This window comes from Balaenoptera borealis (genome assembly GCF_965194805.1).
Source record: "Balaenoptera borealis genome assembly, chromosome: 4".
NCBI classification, from domain to species: domain Eukaryota; kingdom Metazoa; phylum Chordata; class Mammalia; order Artiodactyla; family Balaenopteridae; genus Balaenoptera; species Balaenoptera borealis.
This window is the reverse complement of record NC_138861.1, coordinates 93,221,992-93,235,854: the sequence shown is the minus strand read 5'-3', so window position 1 is coordinate 93,235,854 and position 13,863 is coordinate 93,221,992. Positions and strand designations below refer to the sequence as shown.

The window sequence follows — 13,863 nt, the reverse complement described above, 5'->3', positions numbered from 1 at the left end:
AAATAAGGGTTTACTCAAACTACTTAAGAGGAATTTTTTCCTATTTTTCTCCATTGGGCAATTTGACAAGCATTTGTAAAAATCAAAGGTAATCATAGAGTAAAATATAATAGTCATCATTTGCTTTACTAGAAATATTCGAGAGTTTCGGCGTGGTTGGGATATGTATTTTATAGGTATAATGAATGAAGAAATTCTTGAATTCTATACTTTGTCCATGATAAAGAGAAGAGCGAAAGTGGAAGAATAAAGGAACTAGGGATCACTTGAACATAGACCTTTGAACTTTTTTTCCTCAGGAATCAGGAGATGATCCTTGTGTTACCTGTTCTATTTGACCAGTTTGTAACACTCCTTCCTCATCCCTCATTTTTATTAAATTTATTCAGTGGTTTTGACTGGAACGTATGAGTCGCTCATTTCCCTAGGCACAATTAAACACTTGGGTGCAGTTCAGTATCACTTCTTTATTAATACTCATCTCACTCAAACTCAGTTTATTTACAGCTGCCACTTCCTCAGTAGAGAAATGATCATGTCTTATGCCTTATTAGAGCTAGATCTGTTTTATCTCCAATGCCTCTCCACGGTAGTCATTAAGACGTGCAGCTCTATATCCTTTCAAGAGAACTTGCCAATCAGCTATAAGGATTTCAGTTAGCTGACACCATAGAATTGCTGGCTTTCAAGACCTACCAAAGTACTTGAGCTGAGGCCATCTACACTTTCTCAGGCAGCCTTCAGGCAAAGTCTGAGCACAATGGGGACACCAAGATCTGCTCATTTCTGCCTTCCATGACTCTATAGGAAATCATTTTGCTGAGGCTCCCCTTGGAATTCTGAGAATCTCTCAGAGCAGCTTCACAGGATGAGGTTTTTCCTTTCATCTTCCTCTCTTTGCACAGATGTCATACTGCACCATGGTAAAGCCTTTTCCTGTCTACTCCTGCCCCCTCCTGTCTTTCACAGGCATTTTCCCTCAATAAATTTCTTGCAATTCTAATTCCATCTTGACATCTGAAGACCCAACTGACACACTCTCAGAATTCCTAAAACCGGGGAGTTACTTAAAATTATTTGTGGAATAAATGGATAGATGGATGGCTGGATGGCTGGATGGATGGATGGATGGATAGACCAGGAGAATTAGCTAGAAGTAAGTGTAAAGTTTTGTTGTTGTTTTACTGAGCTCTTTCATTAAGACATATAACATTATATTAGTTTTGGTTGCATAACATAATGATTTGATACATGTGTATACTGTGAAATTATCACCACAATAAGTCTAAATTAACATCCATCATCATATACAGTTACAATCTTTTTTCTCTTATGATGAGAATTTTTAAGATCTACTCTTTTAGCGGCTTTCAAATATATAATACATTATTATTAACTATAGTCACCATGCTGTATGTACATCCCCAGGGCTTATTTATTTTATAACTGGAAGTTTATACCTTTTGACCACCTTCACCTGTTTCACCCAACCTCTCATCACCACCTCTGGCAACCACCAATCTGTTCTCTGTATCTATGAGGTTTTTTTTTTTTTCTTTTTTTTTTTTTTAAGATTTCACATACAAGTGTATTCGTATAGTATTTGTCTTTCTCTGAATAATTTCATTAAGAGTAAAATTTTACACATGAAGAAGAAATAAAAGATCAACTTTATTTACTTTCTAAACTGGAGTAAAAATTATTCCATTCATTAAAAATACCCAGTCCCTGTCACTAATGTACTACCATCTATTCTTGGGAGAGAGTTGGGGAAGTAATTCATAACATAAAATATCATAAAGAAAATATTATATATATTATAATTTCCCCATACCTTTTGCAATTTATAGCATGTTATATGGCATACATATGTGCCATATAACATGAGATATAATATAATCCACACAATACATCTGGAAAGAAATTGAAACTCAAAATATTTAAATAAGACAAAAGTAACACTAGTATCCCTAGCACGTGGTAATAATGAAATTTCTCTCTTCTTCTCTTTGATCCCAAAGATTCAAGGGCAAGTCTCTTAGTAAGTCACATTTTGTTGCTTTATGGTTTAAGTTAGGAATTAACCACAGTAGAGGAGATTAGGGTATAATGATAACTACATGTGTTGACTTTCTTTCATTAGACTGCAGGGGCTCTCATCTCTTAAACAGAGTTGTAAGAAAAAGTGATGTTATTTTCTTGATTTGCTGCTAGTAACACTTTAGTGTCACTTTCATTTAGTGGTAGGATATTTTAAAAAATTTCCCCCTACTTATCTTGTTTCTGTAATGTGACAAATGTCGATTATCACATTTCCACTTCAAATACCCCTACATTTGCTTTGGAATACTGCATCCCCTAAACAAACACTGAGGAATTAAAGGACAATGTGATGGATGGCAGCTGTCTCTAAGTAAAAGAGTCTTAGAGCTCATGTAATTACACAAGTGCTCATTTTGTTACACCCTGTATCCTGAATTTTTTAACAGATGCAATAAATGGTCAATTACTTCAGTGACTGGTAATAGCAAGAAGCAAATAGGACCAAATATGTACTGTGTTTCCCTAAACAGACCTCTGCCTCCTGAACAAAAGGTGAAACAAAAGGCAGCAGTCTTGCCCTATCTACCATTTTTCAATTAATCATAAGCTAATCGACTTAGTACGAAATGTGTTGGCTGTCTAACTCATTTTGAATTATCTTGCCAGAGCTGCCAGTGAAGCCACAGAGCTCTTTCCCATCACACACATGCTTGATAAATCAGTAAGTCAGTAAACGTAGCCTTGCTGATGACATAAATCTGTCAATTTTTTCCATGTTGCTATAGACAGACACTTAAAATCTGAGCAGATAAATTGGTTTAAAAACACAGGATACTGGTGCATTTATTTTCAGAAGCAATTCCTTTTTCTGCCTCTGATTGTATTTGACTTTAAAAATAGCAAAATCTATTGAATGCCTGATAATGAAGGGATGTTTGCTGATTACAAACAAGAGATACCAGTTTTGTCTCTGTTTTGTGAGTAGCACAGTGCTATTTATCTTCATATGCCCCCCTTAAATTTGAGAATTTTCTATTTCTCCAAAATAGTCACAGATGGTGGCAGGCAATTACATGATGCTGGATTTTCTTGAGCAAAGTCTTGGAATGCCAGACCTTACCCACTGACTTACTGTGTGATTCACCTTGAAAGACCATTTTATTTGATATTCTGCAACCCACATTCCTGACATGGTTATAATTCCCACAGAGTCTCATGGCACCAGGAATCTGTCATTCATGGCAGCAGTAGGCTATCTTGGGCTATGTTAAGTCACATTCTTCTCTCTCTTTTTCTCTCTCTCACGTTATTTTACGAGGTAAAAAATATAATTGAGTTCAGAAGAAAGGTAATTTCCAGTCTGTTTTATCTAGTTATGACATCTATATATTTTTCAGAAAGTTACGTGAGAGAACATGATTGAAACCAATGTTAAAATAATTTATTGTAAGCAGGCTACTTTGGATAAAGGATGAATGACACCAAAACTGATAATTTAAATGCGTTGTGCTTTAATGCTTCTATCTGAGGTGTGCATGCAAAGCCATGCTCACTAGAGGTGTCTTTGCTTACAACAACAGATTCATTTTCATATGTAATTACAAGGAGCTACTCAGGGTTTTAAAGTGGTGGAATACATTGATTAACCTAAAGAAAAATGGGAGTACTTTTTTGCAATATAGTTAAGCATTTCCCATAGTAGTTTATGATAGATGCATTTTAAAGGAATAAAATCATTTACTTAATTAACTTAGCTGAGCACCCTGTTCACTTGCTGCTAAGGGTGTAATGTCAAGAGGGTAAGTAATGCTTTTTGCCTTTCTTATAACATAAAATCTGTCAGCAGAAAAAATATATGCATGCAATAGCCAAAAACAAACATAAAACTAATTCAGTGGACCTGATAGAGTTCATTCTATTTTGAGTTGGTCAAGGAAGGCTTTGAAGAGAGAGTTGATGATGTATAGAAAAGATAAAATAGAAGCATTGCACTAGTGACCCACAGGCAAAATCTGGCATGAAGATTGTAAGATATATACATTTCCTGATTTGTACATTTTTACTGAAAATTTTAAAACACTGCATACTAAGTGTGTGTGTTTGTGTGTGTGTGCATACAGATATTTATACAGATACATGCATAAAAATTGGGTGTAGCAGACCAGATATAAAATATAAAAGTAATATGGAAAAAAATTCCAAACTTATATCCTCTTCCTGGCTGATTGTTACCCTATAATAGAACAGAACCAATGTTACCAAACACTGAGTTTTTAGTTTTTAATTTTATTTTTTTAATTAATTAAATTTTTATTGAGGAATAGTTGATTTACAATGTTATGTTAGTTTCAGGTGTACAGCAAAGTGATTCAAAGAGATATATATATATATATTTATTTATTTATTTATTTATTTATTTATATATTCTCTTTCATATTCTTTTACCATATAGGTTATTACAAAATATTGAGTATAGTTCCCTGTCCTATTGAGTAGGTCCTTGTTGTTTACCTATTATATATAGAGTACTGTGTATATGCTACTCCCAAATTTCTAATTTATTCCTCTCCCCACCCCACCTTTACCCTTTGGTAACCATAAGTTTAGAAACTGAGTTTTTAAATGACAGCCACAATCAAGGCCAGATCTCATCTGTAGGTCACTTTTGTAGTCATATCTATGTTTTTTTCTTTTCTATTTTACAGTTAAGAAATAATTTAATAAGTATTATTATAAAAAAAATTTTAACTTGCAGAAAAAATTGGCTTCCAATTTTAGAAAGATTGATTTACAGAAGATAACGACCATTCGGCTGTAAAATCTGTGTAAAGAGTTAACATTAATTGCAGTTTGGTATAGAGTTGTAGCATGCACAGTGAGTAAGGGAATGGATTCAGGAGCTAGAGAACCTGGGTACAAACCCCAGTTCTACCCCATCCTAGATTTGTGATCTTGAAAAATGATTTAATTTCTCTTTCCCTCTTATATACAATGGGATAATAATGGTAGCTCTCATAGGTTTGTTCTAAGTTTAAATGGATTAATCTGCTAAAGGGAAAGTGTCTAGATCAAACATGTCTTTGTGAAATAAATATACATCTCAGAATCCTTGATGTCCACATAGATGTTATGAATCTCCAACAGTGGGATGGAGTGTGCACTATTTCTTAAACTTAGTTGCCCATATAGTGTATTTTTAGGTTACTAGATCATGACTCACAGATGTTCTACTGTACAAGTTGGAAATACTGGGAAAAGGGATAAATCAAGATTATTTCTCAGTTTTCTTCCAAAATTTCTTCTAGAAATCTGTGAGACAACCACAAATGTAGCAAAGGAGACATCAATAACAGAATGTGATCAAATATCAAATAAATTGCAACAGATGGTAACAGATGCTATAATTTTAAGCACCAGTACTATGTTTCTCTTTCTCTCTAATTTGTATTATTTTTATTGAATTAAGAACTCCTGACACCAAGATTCTTATAGCAGACCTACTTATCAAGGTCCCATGATCAGAATATCAAATGAGACATTATCATTTGATAATGATAAAATTAAAGCAGGCAAATTAAAGCTTCTACTTATCAGGTGACCACAGGCAGTCTCTGCAATGGTCTTGTCTTCCCTTTGCATGTTCCTCTGGCACAAAGAACTCCAAAGCCTAGGTGTCTAAAGAATGGTTAGTATTTACTAATAAAGCTCATTGTGTACATACCATACATATCATCTTACCAATAAAAAAGAAATCATTAAAGGACCCAAATAATATAAACTGTGATTCACATTTGAAGGGTAAGTGTTTCATAAGATGTGTTCATTCCAGGAGAAGCTGATTGAGAAGCACTATTCTGGCATCCAGGTTTGAAGAGACAGGGGAGTTTTAATGGATAATTTTGGTGAGCTGAATTTTGAAAAAAAAAAAAGTATAATTGAGGTAGGCAGAACACAGAAGAGAATTGGGTGCTTTGAAGAGAACCGAATTACAAAGGTAAGAAAAATAAAAGTTTGGGAAAGTATCAATAGACAACTTGTCTGGAAGCGGAGTGTTAATATAGAATTGAAGATAAATTTGGTGGTATAAGTACTTAGAGTCAGAGCACAGGTTCAATATCAGTATTTATTTGTTCCCTAAATTTTTATAGTTTTGAGCCCCTGTTATGTGCAAGGCACTCTGCCGGAAATTTTATAATGCCCAACATCAGGTGTTGCAAATGCAAGAATTTTTTATCCACAGCTCCTAAAAAAACCCAGCAATTCACAGCAAATTACCTTGATTTGGGACAATCAGATTCACTATTGTTACTGTATTTTAGATCATTACACTCTTATGTTCTGATTACGTTTGATTTATAAATGTGGGTGAGAAACACTACAACAGAAAAAATTTAAAAAGTAGCTCAAGCTGGTCATGTATTTTAGTTAGACAATCTCTGGTCAAGGTTTCAGTGACATAATAACATTTGCTCTTCATCAATGTCAACCTGTTGTCTTCATGCTCTCTGCTGACAACATTCATATTTCATTGTTACACTGACCTTTGGAACATTGTTTGTTCACCAGGCATTACTCTGAAAGTGAGATTGTCTCACCTCTTGGGGTTGGTACCAATGTCTCAATGTATTGACTACCTTTTCATAGCGTGTCAAAAAGCTTAAATGGTGAGCAAGGGCAAAGAGTTCTTTCATACGTTAACCTTGGTTTACTCTGCTCTTTTTTCTCTGTTGCTAGTAATTTTGATGCTATTGGTAACACTGTCATTATTCCAGTTTGGGTAAGGGAATTCAAGGGTAGCTCAAATTATTTATTTTGAAAATTTGAGTTTTATTAACAGATAAATTTTACTTCTATGTTGCATGTTTCTGCCAAGGCTGCTCAGTAGCCACATTATAATTCAAAATATTCAATCAAGTCATTTCCTCATGGGCCACATATACAGGCAGAGTAAGTTAAAAGGTATATCTCTCCTTCCCCTGATAACTTGAAAGGCATATTTGTTAGACCCAATGGAAAAATGAGCCTCAACAATATTAGGACAAGGAGATTTTGTATTGATAAAAGATAATAATGTGCTTATCTTTGAGAGTGGTGTGCAGAGAAAAAAAGTAGAAGAAAATAAAAGCTATTTTTTATATTGGTAAGGGACACACATCAGTTTCTATTAATAAATTGCCACATGCTGGTTCTCCTAAACATCATTTTATAACTTATAACTGCCATTATAGATGGCCAAAGAGGTGGTTACTTTATTTGACAGTTCATGGATCTCCTGAGCCTTGCTCAGCTATCCATGGTGGGTGAGCAGTCACTCAAAGACTCTGTCCCTGGGGTTATTAAAATTTATGCTTTTCCAGGAGAGAATGTTTTCAGTATAAAGTTGAGTGTTACTGGCTTACATGGACCATCCTTCGTTTCTACATTTAATGTTAAAACTAGAAAAGATTTTCAGAGGCACATATATACAATGGAATATAACTCAGCCATAAAAAGAAACAAAATTGAGTTATTTGTAGTGAGGTGGATGAACCTAGAGTCTGTCATACAGAGTGAAGTAAGTCAGAAAGACAAAAACAGATACCGTATGTTAACACATATAAATAGAATCTAAAAAAAACCAAAAAATAAAATGGTTATGAAGAACATAGGAGCAGGACAGGAAAAAAGACGCAGATGTAGAGAAGGGACTTGAGGACACAGGGAGTTGGAAGGGTAAGCTGGGACGAAGTGAGAGAGTGGCATGGACTTATATGAACTACCAAATGTAAAATAGATAGCTAGTGGGAAGCAACACAGGGAGATCAGCTTGGTGCTTTGTGACTACCTAGAGGGGTGGGATAGGGAGGGTGGGAGGGAGATGCAAGAGGGAGGAGATATGGGGGTATATCTATATGTATAGCTGATTCACTTTGTTTTAAAGCAGAAACTAACACACCATTGTAAAGCAATTATACTCCAATAAAGATGTTAAAAAAAAAAAAAAAGAGTACAGATAAGAAAATGCACTGGATTAAGAGTCAGGGAATTTTATATTAAGCTAAACTTTAACCAGATTTGTGACCTTGCATGTGTATTTTAAGCACACTGGATTTCACTGTCCTTATTTATAAACTAAAGAAATTGTAAAAAATATAATTTTAAAATCTAAAATTACGTGACATGTCTGTTATAGGCCGAACTGGAATTGACCAACCAACATAACATAATTTGGAGTCTAGAGAAACACAGGAGCTCCTGCAGCCCCATGGGTTATCTGGAAATGAGTTGGTGCACACCATTTGGCATATAATTAAAGGCAAAGGCAAGCATCCTAAGGTTTCAGTCACTCATCCAGGAATCAGTAGACTCCCAAAGATTGGCCTCAAACTAGCTATGGCCTGGTGTGCTGTTTTGAAAATGTATTAATCTCAGAACAGAGCAAAAACCAGATTCTGAAATGAACTATGGGAGAGCTGAGAAAACTTATTTTCTCTCTGAATTTTTATTTTCTAAGGAACATAGAACAATAGAAAATTATAACACATTTTCAGAGAATTATAAACAAGATTTAAGTGAAAATTAAAGAGTCATGTGGTTATCTTCCTTTTTTAAAAAAATGATGTACAATAAACATGTCTCTTATAGAGTTTCTGTTGAATTAAATTTCTATGCCTCTGTTTATAATAATCAAGCATGAAAACAAAACAGAATGGAAGAAAAAGGAAGGAGAGGGAAGGAAAGAAGGCAGGGGACTAAAGAGAGGGAGGAAAGGAAGGAGGGAGGGTGGCAGGAATGGAGAAAGGGAGAAAGAGAAAGAGAAAGAGAGAAACAGCAAGAGAGAGAGAGAGCACTTCAATCTGCTTAAAATGAATCTTATTTGAAATTTCTTACCCTGTATATTAACGTGAAGAAAGTGGATCTCTCCTTTTACCAATAATAAAATTATATTTTATTTTATACATATAAATAATTAAGGAAAAATAAAATCACAGTTTTACCTCTGGTAAATATTTGCTTAAGTAAACTATATCCATTAAGCTGTATTTACTGAGTTTGCTGTGTTCAGAACACTTTAAAAGGCAGAGTGCTGTAATGTTCAAAGATTATTGTAGTGTATTGCATTTTGCATTCCCAAGATAGAATTTTTTCCACAAATGCCCTTTTTAAGCACAGCATATGCTCTGAGGGCCCCTGTAAGAATTTAAATGAGAATTCTTCAGAAGAAATAGTGTTTCAGAGTATTAACATTTAAACCTCTACTAATCCCTGAATAGCACCAAATATCTTTTCTTTTGAATCAGGATACTGTATTATGCTCAAAGAAAGCAAAAATGAGCAAGTAGCTTAGAAGGCATAAATATAAAGCATTTAGGTAATTATAGATTTCTGGTCTTGTCACCAAAACAGAAGTTATTCCAGCTGTAGGATTTTTGTTATAAACTGATTTTCCTATGGCATATAGCCTGAAAACTACTTTTATTTTCAACTGAGATGAAAATTGTCATAAAAGAACTTAACTAATAAAAAATGTTTGATTAATTTCTACTCTGCTGTTTTTGGCAGGTAGGGGGATTAATTCCTAAAATTGAGTTTTAGGCCATTTTATAAAAATAAGTTACTAAAGATTAAATGCTTTGTGGTGTTTGCCTTTTCTTATGACTTTAACATGGATTCTTTTCATGAAACAGTGCAAAAAATTTTTTTTAATTGTCTTATTTTATGAAGTTCACTAGGAAATGCTTATATTTTAACACATAGAGATATATAAAATATTTACATTATTAAATAACTTTGATAGAAGCTATTCAGAAAATGGCTTAAATGTGTGATGTCTTTTTTTTTTTTCTCATTTAGTATACTACAATACAGAGGGAAACTTCTCCCATCAGTATTTTAATTTCATTTTTTTGCAAATGTACCTTGAGATTTGATGAAGTAACAGGAAACATTATACATATTTATGTTTCATTTGTTTCAATGTCATCATATTTGATATGCAACTGACAAGGGATAATGTCACTATGCAGGAATAAACAACTTCATGTAATCATACTACGATAGGAACAGAAAATATATGCTGCAATTTCTGTGCTATTTCTCCATTCAACAATGACACCATCATTGAGATAAAATTCAAAGTGAATGCTATAAGCAGAGTTGAAAGTTTTACAATGCTTCCTGAAATAAATGCCACAAAATTTGATATATGCAACACATACTACTCATATGTAAATTAGCATATGGGGAGTATATGTGAATCACTGTTTCTGACATTTATTTCATGATGCTCTATAAAATCTTTCAACTCTGCTTATTTTTCTTTTTTATTTCCTTCAAATGAACAAATCTTTCTCAATTATAAGGAAAAGTTCACATTAAAAGTACTGCCACATGGGGTATCTCGCTTATTTGAAGTGGTCTTAAAAGAATGCCTTAGTTTTCATTTGAATAATTCTATGTCTCTATTTAAATGATTTTAACTTTTGGGCTTCCCTGGTGGCGCAGTGGTTAAGAATCTGCCTGCCAAGGCAGGGGACACAGGTTTGAGCCCTGGTCCGGGAAGATCTCACATGCCACGGAGCAACTAAGCCCATGTGCCACAACTACAGAGCCTGTGCTCTAGAACCCGTGAGCCACAACTACTGAGCCTGTGTGACACAACTACTGAAGCCCACGTGCCTAGAGCCCGTGCTCCACAACAAGAGAAGCCGCCACAATGAGAAGCCCTCGCACTACAACAAAGAGTAACCCCAGCTCGCCGCAATTAAAGAAAGCCCGCGCACAGTAACGAAGACCCAATGCAGCCAAAAATAAATAAATAAAATAAATTAATTAAAAATAAATAAATAATTTTAACTTTTGACTAATTATCACTTTTAACTCCTCTTGTTGTTTCAACATATAACACTGTGTCATTTTAAACTTTATTCCCTATTACCCTCCATCCTAATCAAAATTCCACTTTAAAAAGAAATTTTTCTTTGTTTTGTCCTTAGAAAATTAATCATCTCACCATTTCCTACACATTAATTGACTGTATTTTATTCAATTATTTAAGGTTATATTCCAAAAAGTTTTGTGACTGACTTCTTTACATAAGACCTTATGTTATAAGACAGAGAAGGCTTAAATAGAAAGGCAAGACATCCCGTTTCATCAAGGATCTTGAGATCCCTTCTAGGAAATTAGAAAAATATTTAAATAATAGAAAAGTGGAAATAATATCATTTATTTTCTAAGATTATCATAGTGAATTGAGTGGTCTGAAAGTTTGTTATTACAGGAGAACTTAAAAAATAAATAGCATTTTGATTATGTCTTATTTTTTTTCCCCTAAAATATAAGAAAGTCATCATGGTAGTAAAATTCTGGGAAAAAACTGTAAATAAGAGAATAAAATAATGCACAATGGTTCATACCATGAATGTGTATAAAACTTTAAAATAAATCTTGGGTGGTACATAAGATACTATCATAATATACTATTTTGTTCTCGTTTTATTCACCATAACTTTCAGTTACGACCATTTCCAATGAATGAGGCTTCAGAAGCAATGAATAAAAGATGTTCTAAGTGAAGAAAAATTTAAGCAATGTTCAAAATACAGGAAATGTGTTTAGAAAAGAACATTTAGGCTAGTTTGCATAAATTGAGGTGTGGTAAGATTTGAGTGAAGAGGAAGTTAGAGAGGCTCTTAAATCTGGTACAGGTAAAATTATGTCTAATACAGGTAGAGATGGAGAGTCAATGAAGGATTTCAAGTAGGATATAATATTAGGAAAAAAGTATAATTTTGGAGATTTAATATGGCAGTGATTTTTAGAATTCATTTGTTCACCTGAGAAGTATGAAAGCTGTTAGGCAGCTTTCAAGAGTCCAGAAAAGAAGCCAGAAGATGAACTCAACTTTGTGGTTGCACCATAAATGGAGAAATGAATCAGTTCATCCTGTGTAACAAGGGAATTATAATAGTATCTGCTTTAGTTTTTGCAATGATCATATAAGATGTTTTAGAGAATGTTTAAAAAATCGAATAACTGGCACATAGAAAATAAAACACGAAACTCCCCTTCATTTAAAAAAAAAATTTGTTCTTGTTATTTTAATAGTTATAATGATAAAGAAGGTGATGGTGATTTTAGGATTAGAAAAAAATGGAGTAATACTTTGGTCCGAAATTGAGAAAAGTGAAAAAAAAAAAAAAAAATGGCTGCAAGTCTGTGTGGGTGATTAAAAGAATGTGCCATTAACAAATAATGACGATAGAAATGGGCCTTGTTTTAACGATGGAGTTCAAATGTTAAATTTTTTATGTGCTAAGTTTAAGACAACATAAGTGAATAGAAATAGAGCTTTTTATCAAGAGTAGAAATGTGGATCTGGTAGACACTTTCACCTTTCATAAGAATTCAGAGCTCCTCCAAGAAAGAGGATTAGGGCTTCCCTGGTGGCGCAGTGGTTGAGAATCTGCCTGCTAATGCAGGGGACACGGGTTCGAGCCCTGGTCTGGGAAGATCCCACATGCCGCGGAGCAGCTGGGTCCGTGAGCCACAACTACTGAGCCTGCGCGTCTGGAGCCTGTGCTCCGCAACAAGAGAGGCCGCGATAGTGAGAGGCCCGCGCACAGCGATGAAGAGTGGCCCCCACTTGCCACAACTAGAGAAAGCCCTCGCACAGAAACGAAGACCCAACATAGCCATAAATTAAAAATAAATAAATAAATAAATAAATAAATAAAAATTTAAAAAAAAAAGCATTAAAAAAAAAAAAAGAAAAAAGAAAGAGGATTATACAGCCTAGCTTTGTTGAACACAGACATGACTTCCTTTGGCCTATGGATTTTGTGTAGAAGTGACATGTAGTGGCCTTGAGTGGAATCTTCAAGAACCAGCATATGCTCTTCCACTTTCCCTGTTCCAGGTGAATGATGCTCTACGAACTCTAGTTCCTAAATGAGGCTCACATCAGAAAGACCTACAACTGGACCAGATGGACATATAGCAAAAGTAGAAATAAATCTGCGTTGTTGTAACACAGTAAGATATTGGAGTTGTTACTGCAGCACAACTTAGTCTGTCCTAACCGATATAGGTATTCAGGAAGAGGTAGATAAGAAATAAGAATTGTAAGAAGGAGATGATCAACATTGTCAAAAGTTATCTACTCTAAAAGGATGATGTCAGAAAAAGATATTTAGCATGTACAGGGTACCAATCATCTGATTTTTAATTAGTCACAGGGGTGACAGATTGCACGTGTTAAAGAATGAAAGCGTTGTCTTTCCTCATTTCCGTTGTTATTAATTAGAAGGCAGATGCCATTCTGATACTTGTTTCTTGTCTTGCTTTATTTTGTCATACATTTCTCTGGAGCTTTGAAGATGTTCTTTTGGTCTGCAATGTTCTTAAATTTCATAACACAATTTGCTTTGGATATATTCCTAATATTCAGATGTTGGAATTCCAGAGCTAATCCTCTAAATTTGTTTTAAATAATATTTTATGTTGTATTTTGTACTTCTTTTTCTGTTTGTACTCTATTTTCAGTTAGTCTTCCCTCAATTATATCTTCTCACTTATCTGCTGAATTATTTTTCAGTTGCGCTATAATCTTAATTCTACGAAGTCTTTATTTTAATACTCTGAGAGATGTATATATCATTCTTCTTTCTTAGAGGTAATTTATTTAAGATTCCTCAGAATCTTAATGACAGCTTCTGTGAAATCATCTCTGTTCTGGGACGTGAGAATGAGAAGAAGATTGGTCAGAAGTCTGAATACATTCTAGTGAGCTACCCCTTTTGGCCACTAGTCCAGATTTCCTTTATTTGAATAAGTTTC

General features: G+C 34.2%; 1 long non-coding RNA gene across 1 annotated transcript; it reads right to left on the bottom strand.

The window, feature by feature from the left end:
• Window positions 1-1,829: 1,829 nt before the first annotated feature.
• LOC309627402 lies at window positions 1,830-13,143 on the bottom strand. The gene is made up of 2 exons (XR_014243725.1): window positions 12,817-13,143; window positions 1,830-12,462 (listed from the first exon to the last, which is right to left on the bottom strand). It is a non-coding gene; the product is annotated as an uncharacterized lncRNA (long non-coding RNA).
• Between the last annotated feature and the right edge of the window lie 720 nt (window positions 13,144-13,863).